The sequence below is a fragment of the Hetaerina americana genome, unplaced genomic scaffold (genome assembly GCF_022747635.1).
Source record: "Hetaerina americana unplaced genomic scaffold, ioHetAmer1.1.p SCAF_7, whole genome shotgun sequence".
Classification (NCBI taxonomy): Eukaryota; Metazoa; Arthropoda; class Insecta; order Odonata; family Calopterygidae; genus Hetaerina; species Hetaerina americana.
Genome location: NW_027287316.1, coordinates 65,854,813 through 65,879,183, shown reverse-complemented (window position 1 = coordinate 65,879,183; position 24,371 = coordinate 65,854,813). Strand labels below are relative to the sequence as shown.

Below are 24,371 nucleotides of genomic sequence, written 5' to 3'. Positions count from 1 at the left end.
GTGCATTTTTTTCCTTCTCGTTTCGTCAAAAATAGAATTAGCGACGAAACTCATGGGAAAATTCAAACGGAGAAGTTGAGAGTGATAAAGGAAGTGGAAATGCTTCAATGAAGTTGTTATGCCCCGTTTAGATAGGTTTCTCTCGGATGTAACTGAAGCATTCAAGTTGTATGTCACGCGTAATAGGATTCAAAATTTAATTTACGCCTGGAAATTCAATCCGACGAAGAAGAACTTTCAACTAAATTCATAATTCAGTCTGCTTTTTGTCCGTTACGGATGAGTACGCATGTATTGACAATGTAAATCCTTTGTGCAGTTACATTTTTGAAACAAATAGCCAGGTTTTAAATTGTTTATCTGAGTTTTAGGCTAGGTACGAGGCTATTGTAGAGTAAGGATTACCACAGATGGGCGCGGGTCCCACATGAAAGATTTTCGAACGAAAATTAATAATGAATGGACCTGAAAAGGACTTCTGGAGAACCATTCCCGTCCGACGGAAGAGTCGCCGGCTGCGTTTTTCAATGAATATGGACACCTTCTCAAGGGAAGCGGATTTAACGAAGAAAATGAATACGTGACCAGCGACTCGGATGGGATTCGAAGGAGAATCACAAAAAGAATGTAGTTCCGGCATTGACGCCTTTGCAACGACCAATGAATGTCAATGAGGTTGAAAGGGGGGAGGGGGACTCCCCGCGATAAACGTAGGGCGAAGAGGATGCATTAGGAATGATTAATAAAAAGAGAAAATTTAGATGACGTGAGTCAAGAATGGAGGGATAGTAGATGAGAGCGTTTTAAGTCTCTAGAGAATGAAATCGGCCGGCAGAACACGACAGGAGAGAGAAACTCGGTCGGTTGTCCATAGTGATGATAGACCAGCAGCGTAAACGAAGTCAGAACCAAACCAGTGGCGCACTTCACGTAAGCGATAGTGTAAAGGATTCACTTATTCACTCTCGTATTCCGTTATGCTTCTGTTTTTCGTGAGTTGGGATATTAAAATTTAATTTATAATATTAGAATGTCTTGATACTCAGTTGTATGGTGATCCAACACATGCGGTATTTGCGTCGAAATTCATTCAACTGTCATTTATTTTCCCTCTCTGCTAAGCTTTCGGGTCTTAACGTTTTAGTTTATTCAAGGAGTTCCTCAATGTTTTGTTTTGCCCTCGAGAATCAAGTTCCCTTTCAGATACAAGGAACTGCGGGAGATACTACGACAGTACCTCTTAACGGAATCATCCGCTAATATGCCTTAAAGTGTGCCAATAATAAAGTGAGAAAAAAATCATTCGAACCCAAATCCCTCACAGCCCTAATAGATTCATTTCATTTCAGCACAAAACGACTCATTTCTTGATTTTCAATTCTCAGGGTGTTATCTTTTAAGGCTTTCAACTCAGATGATGTGTCGTACCTCTAAGAAAGAAACTTTTCTCGAAGATTAAATCAAATTACATTCTATAATACAACAGCTCCTCGAATCTTTTGGAAGTGGAAATGCCAAAAGCCAACGTGGGCTGAACAAGAGCATATACACTGATCTGACACGCTCATATGTTCAAATTTGACTTCTATAAATATTATAGGAGCATTTAGCCCCTACATAATATATATTTTAGCTATAATGCCAACCGAATTTAGTTAGTACTCATGTCTTCAAGACTTAAGGGAAGATTATACCACGTGTCTGCAATTTCTCGTTAAATTATTTTGATACCTTAGCCAGTTTTATCGTTCACCATTTATTTCAGCTTCGTCATTACTTTTCTTATTTGTTTTCCCCTTAATTAATACGGTTGAGGGTTTCACATATATATTCTATTGCTTAATCGAAAATTCAGCCATCTTAACACCTTTTTTAATGGGATTGGATGAACGCATGATGAAGAAATTCTAATCTTCACAAACTACCCTAGATAGGCTGTTGCCTAAAATTAATGAATAAATGTCGCTTTTTCTCGTAAAAGGCAGGTGTTGTTAATCTACGCTATTTTAAAATTCTCCATGAGTTCCATGAAAGAATGTCTCTTAATCGATGAACAGGTCATAGCCAATATCCCGGGGTAAAATTAGTTTCAATTGAGTTTGTTGAGTGGTTGGTCCATGTATCGATTCGTAACATTTACTTGCAACCAATCGACCGATCACAATCTTGCCGTTTGAATTTAAAGTGGGTGCTTCTCAACGGCATTCCATAATGATCAGCTATGAATGGAGTTTATTTAGAATTTTTTAATATTGTAAAGGAATATTCCATAAAAAATAACTTCGCCGAAGTGGATTGCAGAAATTAAATCGAGTATTTACGGTCATTTTTCGACCGATACCGATATACGTATCTATATAATGCACTGAACGAAATTAATGGTTCATTTTCTTTTAAAATATATTCAAATTGCAATCGAAATAAGCTTCAAAATATAATTTGAGTGCATCAGAAGCCTGCGATGATAATTAATGGTTTTAGGCAAATTTAGGTCTACTTTGTAAGGCTGTTGATGATGATATAGGTATATTGCCACACCGTTACATCAACGATTCTAACATGACACATGATGTCTTAAAGTTATATAATAATAAATGATAATATACAAAAAGGAAGGTGGTTTCAACACTGACTGCATAACGATTTCTTAGTAAAATGTAATGATTCCATTAAAGACGTTGAGACATTATATGCATTTCAAAATTATATTCTTGATTTAAACTAGGAAAAATTTGACTTAAAATACAGGTATAAGTGAATAGCATCTAACCTAACTGACAAAGTAGAAATTTAAGCTCAGTTTTCGTGCAAGTATAGTTAATGGTAGGAACATTGTGAGGAATCATTACAGGCCATGACGTAAGGGATAATAATATGCGTCAACTAAAGGAACCTTGAAGATTTGTGGAGGTGGACTTAAAAGTTGGATAACTTGGAAGTCTGCAAAAACATCTTTTCTATTATGATGGTGATGAGATTCTCAAATTTAGTCGAAAGAATTGTCCAACTTGAATTAGTAATAATTAACCAACAAATAGAGTGACTTCGCCTCACCGAAATTTAATACCATTTAGTTTCGAGTTTCGTCGTGAAATGCGTCATTGAGATGCCTTGCACTGCTCCTAGAATGGGTCTATAATGGGATCAATTAGCCATTGAGTTCCCAACTCACGGAAATGGGATCGAAGTAAATATAAAAGAACTCCAGTGAAGACTTACGTAAAACGTATTATCCACACTCCCAGAAACGTTAGACACGCTTTGAAAAAATTGAACGTCGAGACAAGCCGAACAAAAAAATGGGAAGGAAAAGTAAACCATTGGATATGACAATGAAATGTTAATCCCAGGAAGAATACACGACAGATTTTTCTGCTGCTTTTTCTCAATCTGGCGAGCTCCAGGATTCGCGTGTCAAGCTGGAAAAAAAATATTCGGGCTTAGGACATCATCCACAGGGGACATGGCTCCTGAATGACTGGGATGAAAAAATATCGCTGGCATTGCATGGAGACAAACGGAACGAGGAAAAGGGTGAATTTTTCGGGGATTGGGGAGCGGGGGAGGAAGGAAGGAGGGAGCACTTTTTTTGCGCGTCTCTGGGGGGAGGGAGGAGAGGGTAAAGGGGGATGAGGTTTTATTTTAAATTCATTTTGGACGTTCAGGACGAAAAGGAGGAGGAGGAATGAGTTGGAGGGATGGGGGTGGAGAGAGGAGTCGTCCAGGGAATCAGTGCGGGGATGGCAAGTGGAAGAATTGCAAGATGTGAGTTTGCAGAGGGGGGGGATGCTGCAGGAGACGATGGAGTGAAGCGATCGCGTTTTTAACCGTCAAGAATGCCAAGTGGCACGGAGATTGGAAGGAGTGCAATTTGCATTCCAAATAATGGAGTCGAGACAAGTCGGTCGACGTTCATTACGTGGTTTGAGTCTTGGCTCCTTGGGAACTTCCACCTCCTCGGCAAATGGCTGTCTCCTTTCAAACTCTCCCCCCTCACTCTACCCTCTAGATCTCGCCGCCGAAATCGCCAACTGCGACCATTGCCTTGTTTGGTGTGTTTTTTTATTTAATCGGGACGGAACAAGCTCTAGTTTTCCGTTCACTTTGTGGAAAGCTCAGGAAGATCCTCACGTGTTTTTCACTACAACCGTGTAATTCGGTTCATCTTCCTGAGTCCAAGTCCAAAATTCGGTTTGGTTCTGGGCCCTCCAAATTGTTATATTTCGTCCGTGGAGTCAAAATGATTAAATTAGGTGGTACTCTGTGTAGTAAGACACGCGGCCAAGTTTAAAGTTACGTGGGGGAAACGAATGAGTTGCTAAGTAAAAATCGAGGGAGACAGAAGAAGTGGATCCCGGGGGTCTTTAGAAATGGTGGTGTGAATTTAAATGGTCCAAAAATCAAGGCAATCTATAGATCAGAGACATGGAACATTGGAAAAGTGAATCACCGAAGAATAGACGCCTTTGAAATGTTGTATTGGAGGAAAATTATATATATATATATATATATATATATATATATATATATATATATATATATATATATATATATATATATAATGGGCTGACACAATAAAACACAAATAGAATAGAATAGCAACATTTAAAAGGACACTAACTCGGTAAATTGTTCGAGCTTTCGGCCCTCTCATAGGCCTTCTTCAAGTGAGACTGAAAATATATCTATCTATATAATAAGAAGGCCTCTGAGAGGGCCGAAAGCTCGAACAATTTACCGTGTGAGTGTCCTTTTAAATGTTGCTATTCTATTCTATTTGTGTTTTATTGTGTCAGCCCATTATTGTACCGCTCGTGTGAGTTTTTCCGTACAATCGTTGTATATATATATATATATATATATATATATATATATATATATATATATATATATAATATTAATATATTTAAAGTCAGGAAGTATGTTTCCCCGTTAGCCTGCTCCAGACCGACCGACCTTTCTTCTGCGGATGCCTCCCCTCTTATACCGTCGAGGGCCAAGATGGCCGCCCGGGGTTGATAAAAGATTAGTACCTGCGACGGCCAGTCAGCCAGGTTAGCCCCTAAGGAGACATAACTCCTCCTAGAAGACTTTAGTCCTCTACTCTTTATTGATCATTTGATATACATCTTCTTTTTGATCACAAAATATTTCTTGAGTATACCCCTGCGCTTTCTCAGGGCGGTATCACTTTAGAAATCAAGTAGAATGTCCGTATGTATTAATGTTGTCTAGTACATATTTCCATGCACATAGCTTAGCGATACCTTCCATGAGATTAATTCCGTATACTCTTTGAACAAAATTAGTTTTACAAACATTAAACGTGGAATTACAAAGGTAATTTTTTGGGGTCACTTTATCATATTAATTTAATCACTGTAAACAATGATAGTTCCATTTATTTCGTTCAACATAATATTTATCTTCTATATCTATATGGGCGAGGATATACCAGGTTTACTTAGGGTGATATTTAGTAATGAAAATTTGGAGTGACATAACATAGCATATCCATGGTAAGAAGCCAGCAATGCTTTGAAAATTTTTGGTAGCACATGAAGTGGTACATTTTATTGGGAATATCTGGAAGCAAATAAACGGAGTTGCTCATTAAATTAATACGCACACACACACATATACGCTGTCATTCTCCATTCTCTCTTCCAAGTTAAATTCAAATATTTCTATTAAAAATTAGGGTGCTTTAGTATTTTGTGATGTCACAAGTGTAATTTTTAATATATAATCTAAGGAATGATTGGGTGCACCACTCCATTGCACACCCTCTACCATAAGGCGTGGAATAGAGTAGTGAAATTCAATCTTCCCTCTTTTCAGCTCTTTTCCAAATTTATTTGACTAAATGTTGGGTGTAGATTATTCTTTTCGCGTTTCTAGGTAAATGTAGTCCTTTCTAAATGCAATGTCGGTGCTTATATTTCAGCAAAAATTTCTTCCCGGCAATTTAAACCTTCTTTCTTGCAGAGTTGTTTATTGGCTTCCTCTCCTACTCTCTTCAGAGTTTCATTGGTTTCTCAATCCTTCCACTTTGATCTTTCGTATCCTATAATAGCTCTACTTTACCACTGCCTCCAACTCACCTTTCAACCTTACAGTCATACATGTTTACTGTTCCAGAGAGATACACTCTTGTGTTTTCTTTCGCCCTTTTGATGCCTTGAAATCGTTTTTTTCTGTGCTGAAATTTGTCTCCTGATTAAAATTATTGATAGTTGCTTACTTAATTCACTAGCTTCTGTTTTAATTTTTCAATAAAAATGTACTACCAATAAGGTAAGATGAAAAATATTTAACGCTTTCGATTGTCTAACAGTTAACGAATGAAATTATGATTTTTTTTTAATTTGTGGATTCTGCGGTGACTCATAGTACTCACAGCTTACACATCAATAGTTGGAAATTAATTAATAGTTATTCGAATTATGTGATATGATGTAAACATAAATTGAATGCGAGACTGAACTAGTCCACGCAAACACCACTGAAATTGGCAAGCTAATAACATTTCATTAGTGTTAGTTGCAGTAATTTGTGGAATGAAGTTTTTCGATCGATTTTCAATAGTTTGTCTTCATAATGCTCATCAAAGCTGAGAATGTCCCTATACCAATTTGGCCATGTTAATTTTTTGTAAAGGCCTCATGTAATCACACCTAAGTTTTTGACGTCATGTCTTCATCTCATTTCTTTTGAAAATAAATCAGTGATTTTACTTTATTTTTTAAAATACCATTATCAAAATTGTAATTTATTGTCCACGTGAACTCAAAATAAACGAGCTACCGTTTGATCCGATGAAACTTTTAAATTATGTAAATCGAAATCGTGGTATAATTTCTTTCTACCTGGTTATTTCAGTGGTGTATATATATATATATATATATATATATATATATATATATATATATATATATACATAAAAAAAATATATATATATATTTGTGTATATATATATATATATATGTATATATACACATAAATATAAATATATATATATACATAAATAAATAAATATATATATATATTTATGTGTATATATATATGTATATATACACATAAATATAAATATATATATATACATAAATATATATATATATATATATATAAATATTTCTGGTGAAAATACGTGTACCATGCCTCACAATGTGTTTACTTATTAAAAAATTCAATCGTAACTCCTAGATTTTTTATAAAATAACAAGTTTCTAACTTGGTAACTTTTAGGCATATGTTGCTGTGTCACTTGCGCGTATTTTGTTATGTTGCGTGGTGTGCCATGGCTGCTCATCCGGAAGTAGATAAGTTCTGTAGTCGGAACATTAATTTTCCAGCGAGTCTTAAGCTTTTTGCCTTGAGCTATTTTGGAAAGCATTATTAAATTTCGCGTCATCAAAAAAAAAGATAATTTAGCATGGACGTTGAAACTACTTGTTAGCTCCACCCACCAAAAACTCATCAAAAAGCCATAAAATTTGCAAGAGTGGCGAAAGTGCCAAAACAAAACACTAGAGAGCAGCGGACATGAGTTTTTGCGTGGCTATTTAAATCAGTGATTTTCTAGAATATTAGCGACACCGTATGGTAATCGCTGTGGGACATTTTGTAGTCTGCCTGCTCCTTAATGATATAAAGTAAGCCATAAAAATTCTGGGAATTATATATTCTGGGTAGTATGTTTCTTCCTGCCAAATCTCCCTAAGAAGCCATGCAGGGTTTTCAGTTATTTTATAACTCCTAATGCTGCATGTTTGTTTCCGACAATTATGTGATGAACCCTGCCGGATGCCTGTTTTTTTTGGAATTATCTTATTATTTTATTTTTTGGATTAATCTATAAAACGTACGACTGATTGTTTTGTTTAGGCTCTCTGTTAACGACCACTATTCCATCTTGCCGGATTTCACGTGTTGATGTACCTAATGTTGTAACAAAATCGAGATTGGTAGATTTTGTGGAAATAGTATTGTCATTTCATGAACGCCCCTAAGGAAACGATAAGCCAATAAATACACTAAACTGTATTTTCTACTTCATCGTGATTTTAAGCATGCATTATTTAAGATATTTTTGTACGCTCATCATCAGTTTTATGGCATCCAATTTTTTAGTTATGCAAATACGAAATTGAGTTTCGAAACCGTTTCCGAACATCAACGAAAAAACGCGTGAGATAATGAAAGTACCAATTTGAGCCAATCGCCGTAAAAAAAGAATATTTTTTAGCCTATATGCTATATCTATGCAGTTATATTGTATTTATTTAATTGCGAAAGATATTAAAAACATTTCTCATCAAAAAGATTCTAGTCATTCCCGTTGGTAATTAGGTTTGGATTGCCATCCGGCAGAAGACTAATTGAGATTTGATTAAAAATTAATTTTTCAACATTTCGAAGATTTAAACACGTTGGTAGAATGGAGAAAGTTTCTGGGAAAAATTGGGAGAGGGGTGACATAGCATTTGCAGGAGATATTGAAAGGTGGTCTACATCTACATCTACATAATACCCCGCAAGCCGCCGCAAGGGCGTGTGGCGGGGGGTGTTAGGTCACCAACCGTAAAAACGAAAAATACCACATGCAAAAAACAACACGGAAAATTACACCCCAGCAGCGCACACACTCATGCAAAACTCCCTCCATCCAATACTCATGCAAACACATAAACCGCCAAAGAACAAAAAACTGCACCCCAGGATACAGCACGAAAGCCATCCTAAAACACGCAAGCCAGGACACAACAAGCAAGAATGTGAAACATCACTACCACATGAAAATGCACCACAAAACACTCAACCCCCCAAAGAGACAGTAAAAGGAAGGGAATTCGACCCAACGTTGCAGGTAGCAGGAATTTCCCCCCGCGGAGAGGGACGAGGGATTGAAAGGGAAACTTAAAAACAGATGAACAGAACACGAATGAGGTCATTCGGAAAGAATGGGTTATTATAACAAAACACATAAGGTTAGTGGAGGAGCATGCATTTAAGTAGAACTAATTATTTTTTAGACACTGAAGGGTGGCAAGTGGAATTTTTACTATCTATAATCCTACAGTTGCTATCCCGTATTGTCCGTGGGAAGAAGGAGTCCTTGAGTCGGCTAGTCCTGGCATCTATTTCCCGAATTTTATATGCATGATCCAAGCGACCAATGTATGTAGGAGTACGAATGATCTGCGAGACCTCGGTGCTGAAACATGCGGATCTAAATTTATTTAATAATTTCAATCTTGCATTGAATCGTCTCTCTTCTAATGATTCCCACCCCAAATCCATGAGCATTTCGGTAACGCTTTGCGTTTTATCGTAGGAATTCTTTACAAAACGGGCTGCCCGGCGTTGAACCTTCTCAATTTCCCGAATGAGACCTTTTTCACTCGGGTCCCACACGCTGCATGCGTATTCTAAATGAGGCCTTACAAGAGCGTGGTAACAACGTTCCTTGACCTTTGAGTCACTTTTGCCGACAATGCGTCTAATGAATCCCAATTTTTTATTTGCTTGACCGCAGACTTTACGTATGTGAGTCCCCCAAGTTAAGTCTTTAGTGAATGTGACACCTAGGTATTTTACCGTATCAACTACTGCTAGGTCACCTCCAGCTAATTTGTAAGCAAATCCCGTTGATCTTTTAAAGAAATTTACCACTGAACATTTATTATAATTTAGAGTCAATCTATACTACAATCTAATCTACAATTTAGAGTCAATCAATAGAGTAGAGTGGTGGTGTCAACTTCAATACATCATCTCTTCAAGAGAGATGTGCAGTTCCATAATATAAGCCAAAACGTGAATTAAGCTGGAAATAGTATAAAAGGGATTGGAAGTTATTTTGGGTGACATGAAGACAGAGAAAATTATGAAAAGCGGGAGAAATAAATACATTTTAGCACTCTTGATGAAAATTTCTTTTAAAGTAATGTGGAATTGAGTTGTTAATGGAATGTCCCAAACCTACTTTCATTGGTGGAATTTTTTTACCTTAAATAATGAGGGTTAACTTGGTTGATAATTTTACACATTGATGTGTCACTTTTACCGCGAATTGCTTACTGTGTTGAATATATAAACCTGCGTAAATCTGCTGAGAATAGATTCACAGCTCTCAATGCATACGTGTCCCCGTAACGCGGTGAGAGACTAATCTCTCCAAACTTTCCGGACACAGATTAGCCGGACATTCCCGAACGATATCAGGCCTCTAGTAATTTAATTTTTAGGTTCCTCGACGACTGAGATCATTTGCAACCAACGTTCTAAACTCGAGAATGGAGCCCATGGTCGGAGAATCGTTGCTTTCACTGTAGGAGGACTTCCAATTTGGAACAGTCTCCACAAAGTTCCCGGCATCCCTCACATTCTTGAGAAGGAACAGAAGAGTTGTTTTTGCGTAACCAATTGCCCTTCCGGGAAACTTTCGCGAGTCGTCCGTTTCGCGTCGCAAATACGCCTCCGGAATCATTACCACAAAATCAGGAGTTCGGCCGCGTTCGGTGGCCGATCCCGCTCAGAAATCTCGGGATATAATTTTTTTTTAAATTTGAGGGCCATCCAGTGGAATCTCATTGTCCCCTTGACGAATGTCGTGTGCTTCTCGCATCCCAGAAAAACCTGTTTGAATCATATCAACACTCCCTCTCACAGCCTAGAGGAAAAAAAATTATAGCGGGAAATTACACAGTCTCGAACTGATTTCAGCAAGTCATCTACAACTTGACAGCACCCAGAAGTCCACCGTAATGATATGCGATAAAGTACCAATACGGCTCCAATCTAGAATAGAAGAAGCCGGTACAGAAGAGGTGTTTTCTGCTGCATTGGTATTTTTTATTTCTCTGTGATGTGATTGTGAACCGTAAAAGAAAACTATATATTCACTAATTCATCTGTACGAAAAATCATATTCATAAGTATGTCCCCATTTCCGTGTTTACCAGTACAGAGATCAATCATAATAGGAGGAGAAATTACGTAAAGGGGGGATGATTTTTTTCCGAAGGTAGCGTTTAACTATTTTTGTGCTCACTTTGTCAACCTTTGGAGAAAAATGTACCAATGAAATTGTACGACAGGCATCTCTTCCTGTTCCCATGAATACCAACGTATAGACCAGTCATGAAAAGAAAAGGGATTCAGGAAATGAGTTTTTCTTTACCTGCTAGGTCAGCGCTTTTCTCTTATCATGCTGTGCGTGTGCGCGTGAGTTAAATATTTATATTCTAATACATTTATACGGGATATAGCATTTCTAATCGTGTCTCTATTTGTTATTCCAGCTGATGTAGTGTTTGGGTTGGGTTATTTCAATGAGGTCGTGAATAAAGTCCCTTAGTAATGGCTTTAATTTAGCGTCAAGTCTTGGACTATCGAGAAGCATCCATCCCAGATTACTAGTAATTGAATGAAACTTTGTGGTCTTCCACTCATTAGAAAGTTTTTCTCTTCATTTAGCTCGGTTCATGAATCCAATGTTTTCTAATATGATCCCAAAATCATGTCATTGTTCCATGTGATGAAGATTAGCATTTTTTTATTCAACCACTTCTCTCATATATTCCAAGCAAACGTTTCATAAAGTCTATATTATTCAAGTTGACGTCGATTACAAGTAATAGTATATTTGTTTCGTACATTGACTTATATTCTGTTCAAGTTTCTCCAAGGTGTTGATGATTACAGATGTTACTTTTTTTTGCACATTGCTTTTTATTATTTGGTTAACTGTAGTATATTCTATGAAATATTCCAGAGTTGACAACGTTGGAAGCAATGCCCAGCACGGATAATGACGTTACTGACAAAATAGTATTTAATGGGTATGGTTATTAGGACGATTAATGACTGCATCCCCTGAAATTCTCTGTAAATAAGTTAAAATACGTGTATTTTGTCAATTTTTTCTACTTTATTTCCTGAATTGTGTCTCGCGCGACATATCTTGGTTATAAACCATGTATAGTGTTTAGTCTTTGAGTGAACGGGAGCTTTAATCCCTGATTTTAGGGTAATGACACAATTATGTGTCCACAAATCCCATCCTCGAGTTTGCGCTATCAGTGGTATATTAATAAATATCTTTTCAAACTAGATTAATTGAGATTTGATTTGAATATTATTTTTTAACAATTAAGCTTTCCCAATTTTTAAACACGGTTGAAAAATATAGACAGCTGATAGGTAAACTTCGAATAGGAGAGAAGAAAATGTTTAGAAGGGATATTGGAAGATAGTGGTCTGTTGAAGTCCATAATAGAACTCAGTATGCTATACGAGGGTTGTCCCAGAAGTACCCGACCCAACAAAGAAAAAACAAAAATTTGGAAAAAATGTATTTATTTTTCAACATAATCTCCTTTCAGCTCTATACACTTTTCCCAGCGATGTTCAGTTTTTTGGATACCCTTTTTATAATAAGAACTCCAGCATCACTTCGACATCACTTCTTCACGGTTAGAAAATCTTTGACCACCGGGCATTTTTTCAAGTTTGTGAACAGAAAATAATCCGATGGTGCTCTGGCGAAATCTGGCGAATGGGGTGCATGAAGTAGCAATTCACACTTTAATTCATGGATTTTGGCCTTTGCAATGACGTATTTGTGAGCCGGTGCATTGTCTTGATGAAACAAGGCTTTCTTCTTAGCAAAATTTGGCCGGTTTTGCTTGATTTCTTCACTGAAACTTTGCAATAAGTACGCATACTACTTATGGTTGATAGTTTTTCCTTTTTCAAGATATTCAATGAAAATTATCCCACGCGCATCCCAAAAAACGGACGCCATGACCTTGCCTGCCAATGAAACGGTCTTCGCCTTCTTTCGAGCCGGTTCCATCTTTTGAATCCATTGTTTTGATTGTTCTTTTGCCTCGGGTGTGAAATACGAATGGACCCATGTTTCATCCGTGATTATGAAACGGTGCAAAAATTCTGCTTTGTTGCTGTGAAACTTTTCTAAACACTCAATTGAAACATCTTCACGACACTGGTTTTGCTCGAGTGTGAGCAAACACGGCATCCATCTTGCACACTGGTTTCTCATGTCCAAATTTTCAGTTAATAGGCGATGTACCGAACTTTTTGAAATGCCTATTATGTCTGCTAGCTCGCGCACTTTCAGCCGACGATCATCCAGTATCACTTTGTGGATTTTCTTCACTGTTTTTGGAGTCGTCACCTCATTTGGTCGACCAATGGGATGCTCGTCTTGACAGCTCGTAGGGCCTCGTTTAAATTCTGCTACCCAATATTTTACTCCTGTAAACGAAGTAGCAGACTCACCCAGAGTAGAATCCAGTTCAGCTTTTATATTGGTCGGGCTGAGGCCTTTCAAATGAAAGTATTTTATCACATAACGATGACCAATTTTCTCCATTTTCACAAATTCCCTGAAAACGTTCGCTATTGATGACTGCCAAACAAATATTAAACAACTTAGCGTCTTCAAACTTGAAACATACGCTTTATATATTGCGTACTTTCTAATACAGTGATATTTTTTAAACAGCTACCGCTATCTCCAGGTCAGGCCGGTTACTTATGGGATCAACCTCGTATAAACTGGGAGAAGGATGGAGGAGATGTTTGTAGATGGCGAGAAGGCAGGATGAAAGTGTGAAAAGCGGAAGGAAGAAGTGAACGAGTACAAACTTGAGGGAGACCTTGTGATAAGTAACACATTTATATAGTACGACTAGCTGTTGTGGACCTACCTTTACCAAAAAACGTACTTTAAATATGTTGATTGCCTTTAGTGATAATTTTCCACATAGCACTACTAACGAATTTGGTGTAATAAACTGAAAATTCAAAAATTAACGCATTTATCAACCAGGCAAGTAAAAGGTAGATCATGGAACTCTCAAAAACCTTCCATTAATGAGTTATCAATTTGATCCGTTGAAAAATCTTGATTATTTGATTGCTAAGCACATTTTTGGGGGATTTCTTGGCTTCCGGTTATGGAGTTAAATCTTCGATAGTTACGAACTCACACCCTCGCCCGTAAAGTATAAGGAAAAGAATTGGAAGCTCGCTTATCAGCTTGAATTTTAGAATCAAATTGAAGGTGAATCAAGGCGTGTTACCAGTGAAGAGATTCCATCAGAATTGCGCAGTCGTGATATTTAATGTCAATCGACAATCTAGAGTGGCGTTAAACACGGGCATCCACCATCCATTCACACCTTTGCCAGACGACCCCAGATCAAGATTGCCGAAAGTGATAACATGGAGGCAGACGCGCCTCCTGTATTTAACGCTTCTTGGCATTATCGGCGCGAGCATCGACCACGGCGGCGGCAGCGGCGGGAGGGAGTAACCGCGACAATCTCCGTCGCAGCTCGAGCTCTTGGGCGCGAACAATGGGTGCGAGGGGAGGGGCGGGAGATATTTCTCATCTCTCTCCTCCCATAACGATTTCGAGGTCTACTCCTCCGGAATAAAGCCGTAATTCGGTCAACGCCACCGCCGTCGTCGAGTGTCATAATAAGGCTGACGAATCAGGAAACGTTCAAAGCCTGCTAATGCTCCTTACACTCCCCCTTAGGCTGTGGAAGTGAACTGTTGAGAATTCTTTAGCGGCAACGAGATTTTCCTTGATGATACAATTATATATATATATATATATATATGTATATATAAAATATATATTATATATATATAAAATGTATATTATATATATATATATATATATATACTGGAGCTAAGTGATTTTTCGGGTACCAGATCTTCCTGGGAAACCATAACCGAGGCAGGGAAAAGAACTGGCCCTCCTCCCCTTATGCGAGATTTTGACACGCCGTCGGGCTTATTACTGGGAGAACTCTATCATCACCTACCAAACCGACCTTCGGGTTGATTACTGTGTTTATGGTCTTTTAATATGCTTATATATATATTATTATTGTTATTAGGTAATCTACCGGTTAAGGAGGGTTTTTGGATGGACACAGCTACCAAATAAATATTATGTGACTCCTAACAAAACACAAAATCCAGCATCCTACTCTAAATTAGGTTCCTTTTCGTCTCTGAGTACTTTCTTCCTCCCTTCATCCTGTCCAACATCCCTATCCTGTCCCTTCCCTTTCCTCGTTTGCCTAATATTATGCCCTCAATTACAGTCTTCAACATCCCACCGCCGGTCAATATCCCCTTCATCCACTTTTCCTACCTCTATAGGATTTCTCCCAACAATCCCCTGTCCTCGCCCACCATACCAAGTACTTCCTCATTTGTTTTCTTCTCTGTTCATTTCACCTTCTCCATACTTCTCCACACCCACAATTCAAAAGCTTCCAATCTACGTCTATCCTCCTGCTTCAATGACCACGTTTCCGCGCCGTACACAGCTACGCTCCATATCAAAGTTTTTAAGAGCCTTTTCTTAATATCCTTACTCAACGTTCCTGTGATCAACTCCCTCCTTGTGAAAGCCCCTTGGCCTGGCGCAATTCTTCTCTTTACGTCCCTACTACTTTGACCGTGTTGGTCCAAAACACTTCCGAGATACGTAAACTGTTCTACCTGCTCTAGTTTTTGCCCTCCTATTTTAATGTTTAGCTTAGACGTTTTCTTTCGAGAAATATATGTGTGTGTATATATATATATATATATATATATATATATAATATCTTCAAAATTGAACGCTCTTCAGCAGTGACAAAAATGTATAAAAACTAAGATTAAAGCATGTTTACACAGAAATACAGTGAAATGTCCCTTGCATATCTAGTTTACGTCTGCACATCACGGCCATCATCTACAGAATCAAAGGTTATAGATACAATTATATATACATGTAAGGATATGTGGTAACCCGGGAATAGAGCGGTTGACTACTCACCATAGGGCCTGGGGTTGATTCCCGCCGATGCCGGCATGACTCTGGGAGCTCCATGCAGAACCCGAGTTGTGTGATTTTTCGTGTACCACAGCTTCCTGGGAAACCATAGCCGGAAGCATAGAAAGAATCTGGCCACCCTACTCTGATGTTTGAATTCCACACACCGTCGGTCTTAGTATCGAGTGAACTATACCGATGCCTACCAAACCGACCTTCGGTAGTAGTAGTATTTAGGGAAGGCCACCGACAGCTAAGGTCATTAGCGCCATAGGGGATGGACGGGAAAGGATGAAGGGTGGAGAGAAATCCGGTGTCGGGATTAGGCTACTCTTGTCGCAAGGCGCCAAGGGGTCCGCAGTTTTACGTCCCATCCGTCGGACGAGGTACTCACTCAAAGTACTCTTCACAAAGCACCTCAAGTAGGGATCGGGATGCCCCTGAAAAATATTTGTTGTCTTCAGGATTTGAGCCCGGGACTTCTCGGTGGGAAGCCTGTTCGTTGGCCACCGCACCATGCCGAAATATAAAAAATTCATCATTGGTCGTTCAATCCTAGGATTGGTTGACTGCAGCCCTTCATCCTAACTAACTGATGCTAATTGGCTTACTTCCTGGTATTTTTTGAAAAAACTTTCTTCTTTATTCGTCTCATGTATTTATCCTTTTGCCTTCCTCTTGGGAATTTTCCCTCTATTTTTCCTTCTATTATATTTCCTTCCTTCTCGTATTCTTCAAGAATATATTGTACCTCATGGGTGTGGCCAATTCATTTGGTTCTTCTTTTCTTTGTGGTGTTCCATTAGGTCTGTTCGGCGTCTATTCTTCTGTATTCTTTTTAATTTCTTATGTGAATCGTCCATTTGATCCTTCTCCTCCAGCGCCAGGTTTCGAAGGATTCTAGTCTTTTCTGGTCTACTTTTCCGATGGTCTATGCTTCGGATCCATAGGGTGTCATGCTCCAAACGAATGTTTTCACCTATTGTTTCTTCGTCTGTAGTTCTATCTTATTTGAACACAGCAGTTGTCTTTTCATTGTGAATGCTCTCTTAGCTTGAGCTATTCTTCGCTTGATGTATGTAGTACCTCTCCGTCCCATGTGATAGGCGAAGTAAATATATTTGGGAAATATATTTATATAAAATTTAGCTTCACCCTGAGAGTAAAAATACGCTTTGATTTGACATTGGAGACTAATAAGGGTGAGGCGGACAGGAGTGTCAAGTTGTGTCCTGTTAAGCAATAGGTAGAAATACATTGATGATTAAATTGTGTGCTCATCCTAAAACTTCCGTAATCATTAGACTAGCAAAGAAAAAAAAATTAAAATTTCCGGCATTGAGAAAAATAAACAAAAAAGATATTCCACGCAGGGTGCGCTTTTTGTTTCTAAGTGATAACAGTTATTTTCTTTCCAATCACCTTTTCAGATCGGATTATCAGGACGTGAAGTACAAGGAAAAAAATAAATTGAAATTTAAAATATTCTAAGTGAACAAATGGAAGAATAACGATTTCTCGAGGAAGATGGAGAAGAGGACGGTAGCGATGAGGGCAGAGAAAGAGAAAAGGGGTTAGAGATGGAGGGGGAAAGATTGTGTGCTTGTGTGTGCAGGAGGAGAGATCGAGGAAAGCTCACAAATGCCAATCGGAAGGAACCCTTTGAGAATGTCTTAACGAGTAGCAGGTGGATTCACGGGATTGGTTCTGTGGTGGATGGGCAGGAGGGAAGGGTGCCCGTGTGGGATAGGGGAAGACGAGGGTGAATAAGGGAGGTTGGAGGTGGAGGAGGCCGGAGAGTAGAGGGAGGGGAAAGGGGGTGAGGGAAATAGATTAATTTAATTGGTGCGAGTTAATTAGTTGCGGGAGGCTGGGACCGAAACAGGAGCCTTTTCGTCGGTGACGGTCTCGGGGAAGCGAGGAAACGCGGCGAAAGACATACAAATGATTCTTTTTTTTTGGCAAAGCTTGAGGATTTGGGTTACCCCTTTCAATTATGTAGATGGAATAGGAAGATAGAATTTCTCAAGAGATTTGGAGGTGTCGGATGGGTTTAAATTTATAAAAAAATATTGATCGTGAACAAAAGACGTGGAACGGCAAAAGTTCGCGGTCGACGAAAACTTCGAAATGAGTTCATAATTACCACGATGACGTAATAATATGGGTCACGCTGGAATGAATTTAAATCTAATTATTTACCGTGTTAGTATGTTATTCATAAATTAGCGCAAATGACTGAAGTTTCTAAATGTCCATTTGAAGAGTTTGACGCATTTTTTGATCAAATGTAGAATTGCAAAAATTGACGGTTTCATAATAGTAATTGGAAAATGTTCACTCAGTAGCACGATAAACCACACTGATGTGCCTAAATTTAATGATTTTTTTAAAGGATATGAAATTCCTCGTCCATTAAAATTTATGTGAAAACCTGTGAGTATTATTCTTTTGTTTTATCTAAAATGGGATTAGCCTGTTTTACTGAGAATTTTTATCCGTCTTTGAGATGGAAGACCTTATAAAAAAATAAAAAAATACACGTATCGAACGTAAAGTAACATCTTTTTATTCTTTTTTTGTAAATTCATTGGAGTTCAAAGAAGGTTTTGGAGCGCATAAGTATGGATTTAAACAATTTATTAAGTGATTAAATATAGCTATCACCTGGTTGAAGCAGCTGAAGAATCACTTTATGTTCCCGAATTTAGTCTCTATCATTTATTACATAATCATGGATAGAAATATAGTAGACTCCCCGATTCTACTGCAAGCCTAATTTTTGGGCCTATGTGATCGGTGATTCCTAAAGATTATAGATTTAATATCTCGTAACTAAAGACGTACTTATTTGACTACATTTGACTGTGTGTAATAGCTGTGAATCTTAGTTTTTAAAAATAATTTAAGATATCATTAGTTGAGATATTTTAACACATAAATTTTTGCATCAGGAATTAACTGCTGTCTTCTCTTTATCCATAGTCGGAAAAAGCAGTGAAGGAATGTTCGAGGGGGAGCAAGCCAGCGAGATTAAGAAGCAGGAAGAGTGATAAAATTCTGGTGAGTACAGACATTCCGTTATCTTTCTACATATTTTTACATTTTGAGATGTGGTAAAACAGAATTCACTGTCGCTTTGAAAAAAATCAAGTGTGGATGTTCCAAATTTTATGATCATAGATGAATTAATTTTGTGAAATTGTTACACGTTGAAAATAAAGCAGTTTGTGCGATAACAAACCTTTTTTACACGCATTTAAATGCCTGGACCAGGGTCTAATTTAATCAGGAATATACGATAAAAACCTCTCCTCATATTAACGGATTGCACGCACGTCTCAATCGGTCAGGGTATTGCAACAAGGGTGGGTAATATTACCAAATGATTTAGTCTGGTGTGTAATCACCCCCTGTTACACACTCTAGCAATGGCTTTCAGGGTACTGTATGATAAAAATAATAATTTTAAAAATCTTCAAAGTTTTCAGAAAACCTTCAATGTTCATTCGCAAATTACTTGATGAGTTTCTTGCTCGGAGTAGACCTACTTTTAGTGAGAAGTTGATTCAATGGGATCGGATTGCTTAAGCTCCCGTCGAGCAAGGAAGATTTTTCATTCCGCCTTTCCATTTCGTGGTTCTCGAGTTTCGTATTCACCCAAGTGCGTTCATTAGAACCCCTGGAATATCTCAGGGATTGCGTCACGCGTGCAAATCTCTCTTTAAAATATGTAAATGGCCTCCTTCCTAAGAACGCGTTTCACAATGTGAGTAACATCTCATTCGCGACCGCTTCATTCTCCCCAGCTGGGACGCCCTCTCTCAATTAGGAAATAATTCTTCCGAACTGCAGGCGGATGGCTGTGTGTGTGTGTATGGGGGGATGGGAGGAGGGGCGTTTCAATCGCTCTGCACAATGCCTCGCCGATAATCGCCCCCGGTTTCCTCTAAGGGCCGTAAATTTGATCGCGCCCCTCTCCCTACCCTTAAAGCGAACGGAGAGAACGACGATTGTGGGGGGGGGGAAGGGGGATCAGGGTGAGGGAAAGTCTCGCCCTACAGCGGCGGGCTGTATCCATCGGGTTCGCGGAGAAAACTCGGAATAAATTACCGTTCTTTTTGGGTCCGATTTATGGTGGGTCCAAGGGGGGGGGGGAAGCAGCAACCCCTTTCCCCTTCTCCCAACCAGGTCCTGGGAGCTTGCCTTTACATCACCCGACATTTCCGGGACGCTCGGCAAAAAGGAGCCGGGCAAAAGGCCCTCTCCGTCGCCGCAGAGGGCGGAGCTTCCCGGCTCCCGGGGAACAAAAGCGAGGGGGTGATGCGGAGGTGGAGGGAGAACTTGAAGGCAAAATAGTTGCCCTTGCGCTCCACTTATAGGGGGAACGCCACAAAAGAGTGGGTGTGAGTTAGTGGGACAGGTAGTGGATCTAGCTTGGAATACCCTCCCAAGTGGACCCCCAACAATTGGTTCCAGCAGATCGTGTTCTATCTATCGACGGGTCATTATCAGTCGTGCCCCGAATAGGCTTGAGCAATGCTTACTAATTCTACATTTAATTCCAAGGGAATACCTTCTTCACGAAACGGGCGTGTGACAGTGGATACTAGGGTACCAGCCGTTTTTTCACAAATTTGAACTATTGCATATATATAAATACACATTGGCGCACAAATTAACGTAGCGCAAACACGTACATGCGTGATTAATAACAGTCGTGGGATATTTCATTCTTTTCTTTCCGAAGAGGAGGTAAATAATCGTCATAATTTTCCTAGATTATAGCCTCTAAAAAATGACCGTTAACCAGAAAGAAAGAGAAAGAAAAGCTAGTTCATTGGTTTAAAAAATATGGTCAAGCATAAAAATACTTTATAATGACAATTAATGAATGAAATTTAAAACCTATCCATTGTGAAAACTTTCCTTTTTATCGCATTTTTTGTTAACAGGAATATTTATTGCTGTATTTAGATATAAAACACAGTGTACTATTAAAAACCTAATAAAATCGATTATTACAAGAATTAATTCATTTTTTCAAACGAGACATGGAAAAAAGCTAATATAATGCGAACTTATTTATTCTTTAGCCGCACTTAGGTTCAAGTTTTCAAATCGCGCTCCGAACACAAGTAGAGTAAACAGGGGAAAAAGGATCTATACTCGCTCTGCACACGATTCAACGTTTTACTCTCGGAGATAATATTTGAAGCGTAGTAGGAGGGAGAGGGGAAACGACTACTTCGAATAAACAATGCAAGTTAAAATATTATTATGGCCAGCTTTGATCGCGGATCTAACTAGATGCCGAATTCCAATTTTCTAGCTCTACTCTAAGTTCGACAATCCAAAGTGCAATTAAGTGAACTTCCGGGGAAGTTCCTTAGAGATGACTGCATTGCGGACAAAGTTATGGAGTAATTCGGGCTTTGGTGTGTATGATTCCGATGGCTTCACTAACTAATTTTTCCCGCTGAGATCAGAACTGTCACAGTGCGAGTGTTCGGTTTCTCGACCTGATTATACCATGCACATAGCAGTGAAACTTTTCGCATGGTAAATTAAATTGAAACGCGAAGGTTTGTTGTTGTGCCTATGTGATTTTCATCAGAGAGATCCCCGCATGTACTGATGAGTGGGAATCCCTACCACAACAAGGAGTTCAGTACAAAGGATCGTCGGATCAACCCATAAAAAGAACCCCTTTTCACGATGAGATTTCCCCAGAACGGTATTATAAAACATCATAAATGCAGAACTCAAAATGCAAAATATATATAAAACATCAGAAATGCAAAAAGCAGACTACTTGAACTTAAACCCCTTCTATACGCCTGCGTGTAATGGCTTGCAGTTAAATATTTAACCCTTTAGAAAGTTAATTTGATCCTACACTCAAAACAGTGAAGTTATTGTCGTGACATATTAATAATCATTGTGAAATTTATTAGAAATTGTAGAATTATAAGTTTGTCATGCATAAAGATGGGAGGTGACTTGCAGGAAATAGATATGGCACTTAAAAAGCCAAGGATGTAATAGTGACTATTAGTTTTTGTTTCAAATACTATTGTATTTGCAAGATCGCACTAATCCCCTTCTAATTTCAATTTAAACTTGTTCATAACCTACCCAACAATGTAGCTTCTTCTTCCAACCAACATACGTACATACTTTCGTATGGTATTTCATTTCTATGAACATCGATTTTTCTCCACACCTTGAATCCGGTCAATGCAAATATTTAGGCATTTATTTAACTAGGGATCTTGGGTGGGGAGTCCAAGCAGATAATTTGACATGGAAGGCATTTAAATTATTGCATTGGGTGATGAGAAATTTAAAAGGAAGTAGCGTAGCAACAAAAGAAAAAGCATATAAGGCATTGGTTATCCCTATCCTAGAATACTCCTCCATAGTATGGGATCCATATGAGGTGGGACATATTAAAAAGATAGAAAAAGTTCAAATAAAGGCAGCAAGATATGTACTCGGAAGGTACAAAAGAACAGATAGTGTCACAGAAATGTTAGATATACTGCAATGGGAGAGTTTGAAAAATAGAAGAAAAAGGAGTAGGTTGGGCGCGATGTATAGAATTGTTAAGAAGGACGAAGCGTGGGAAGATTTATGGCAAGGGATAGAAAAGCCTAACTTTAAGGGAAAAAACGACCATAGTTTCAAAGAACTATAATTGATTAAACCAGCTGCCTGGAGGTTTGTTTGAGCCCTTTCCATCCAATTTTAGAAGTTTTAAGTTTAAATGTAAAGCAGCCACTTGGTAATAAACTTCATTGTAGTTATGAAAATATTGTTTGTATGTGATTTGGACGGCATTTTATAAGTGATGTGGAAGTTTGTTTGTATGTGATGTGGAAGTGTCATTGTATGTAAAAATATTTTGTCTCTTATCTGTTTTTATATGTGTACATATGTAATGTTCGTTGTAAGAGTTATCTTTGACCAAAGTTGACCGTTGCCACCAGGAAAATCGCCTAATTGCAACGTAATTGTGTAAATAAATAAATAACTAATCCATCATCATAAAAACCAGTGATACAAGTCCCAACGATAAGTAATAAATTACTCACCAAGCTATTAGGTATTTTATTATTCTGTTATTGTACTCGTAAATATTACTCCCAAGTGTATCAACTTTATTCTACCGCGTAATGAGTTATTTACTGTTTCAATGTAAACTCTGTCATCCTGACTGGTGTTTTTTATATATAAGTGTGTAGTATAAAACGGTCAAGAAACGTTAATTTTAGATTATTCAAGGATGTTTTAATTTTATTCTTCCCTATAATCCTTTTTCATTAACCTTGAAGCATTTTAATAGTACTATATGTGATCTGCTTTGGTCTATATAAATATCCAAAAATACGGCGGTGACGATAATTTGATTGAAACGGCGTATGATTTACAAATATTGACAACCAAGGTTGATGATGTTGCTCTTGAACTGGCAATTTATTATGAGTGAAGCATCAGCACTCTAATAGTCCCTCTAAATATGACGTTCACGTGAAGGTGCCCGATAGACATGGATGTGTGGCGCAGATATATGTGAAATAAATTCGTGGGACTGTAAAATTACCAAGTAAACCACCAAGGGAAATTGGTGGTAAAATTACTAAGGAAATGCACCAATAAAGTTGATGAACTTGCTCGATTTTGAAAAATATTAAGGGCATTTGTCACTATGGAATAAATATCTACTGTAAAAACTTCATAGATTCTCTCGAAACTGCCAAACCTGTCAGCGTCCTCCAACAGCTACAAGCCCTAGTTTAGATGAACGTCCCGTATAGTTATGCTCAAATGATTTGGTGACGTTAATAACCATTTTAAAATATAATACTCCATCAGTGAGTGGAACTGTGCGTCAAACTTCCAAAAGCTGCCTCGCGCTGTTTTTTTTTTTTGCTTCGGAACTCCCTCGGAGAAATTACGGGACTGGCAAGACAGACTTAGTTTTAGCCAGAAGCGAAGTGAACCAATTAGCTCTCCTTAACTGTTGGATGTGGTAGTGTATTTCAATTATGAATGGTCAAGAATATGTTACTCATATCATTCTGATATTGAAGACTCTTATTGAAGATCTTATTCCATACTTATCTCCGTTTCGTTTTAGTGAAACTACTTCAATTTTTAATCTTCAGGTTTGAAAATTTTCAATAATAACGTGCGCCAATCTTTCTCAAAATATACCGGCCACGTTCTGCTACGTGTATCATAACGTTTAAACCTCTTTTGACTCAAGGTTTGTTTCACCTTTTTCATTCGCCCATAATATTTTGAATGTTTCCCCAGCTAATATCAACTCTACAGAAGAGGATATACGTACATTGTACTATATATCCTGTATTCCATGATATGCGAAATAAGTAATTGTTTTCGAAGAGATTTTAAGTTCGTTATTTATTTTACAATATTGCTATACTTTGGTATTTTAAAAGTTACAAGCGTGGAAAACTGTTGAAATCACATT

General features: G+C 38.1%; 1 long non-coding RNA gene across 1 annotated transcript in view; it reads left to right on the top strand.

The window, feature by feature from the left end:
* Positions 1-24,371, top strand: part of LOC139696461 (uncharacterized) — a 452,594-nt gene that overhangs the window by 131,811 nt on the left and 296,412 nt on the right. Inside the window, exon 2 of the long non-coding RNA XR_011702624.1 lies at positions 18,857-18,934. This is a non-coding gene — a long non-coding RNA (uncharacterized lncRNA). The remainder of the gene's footprint in view (positions 1-18,856; positions 18,935-24,371) is intronic.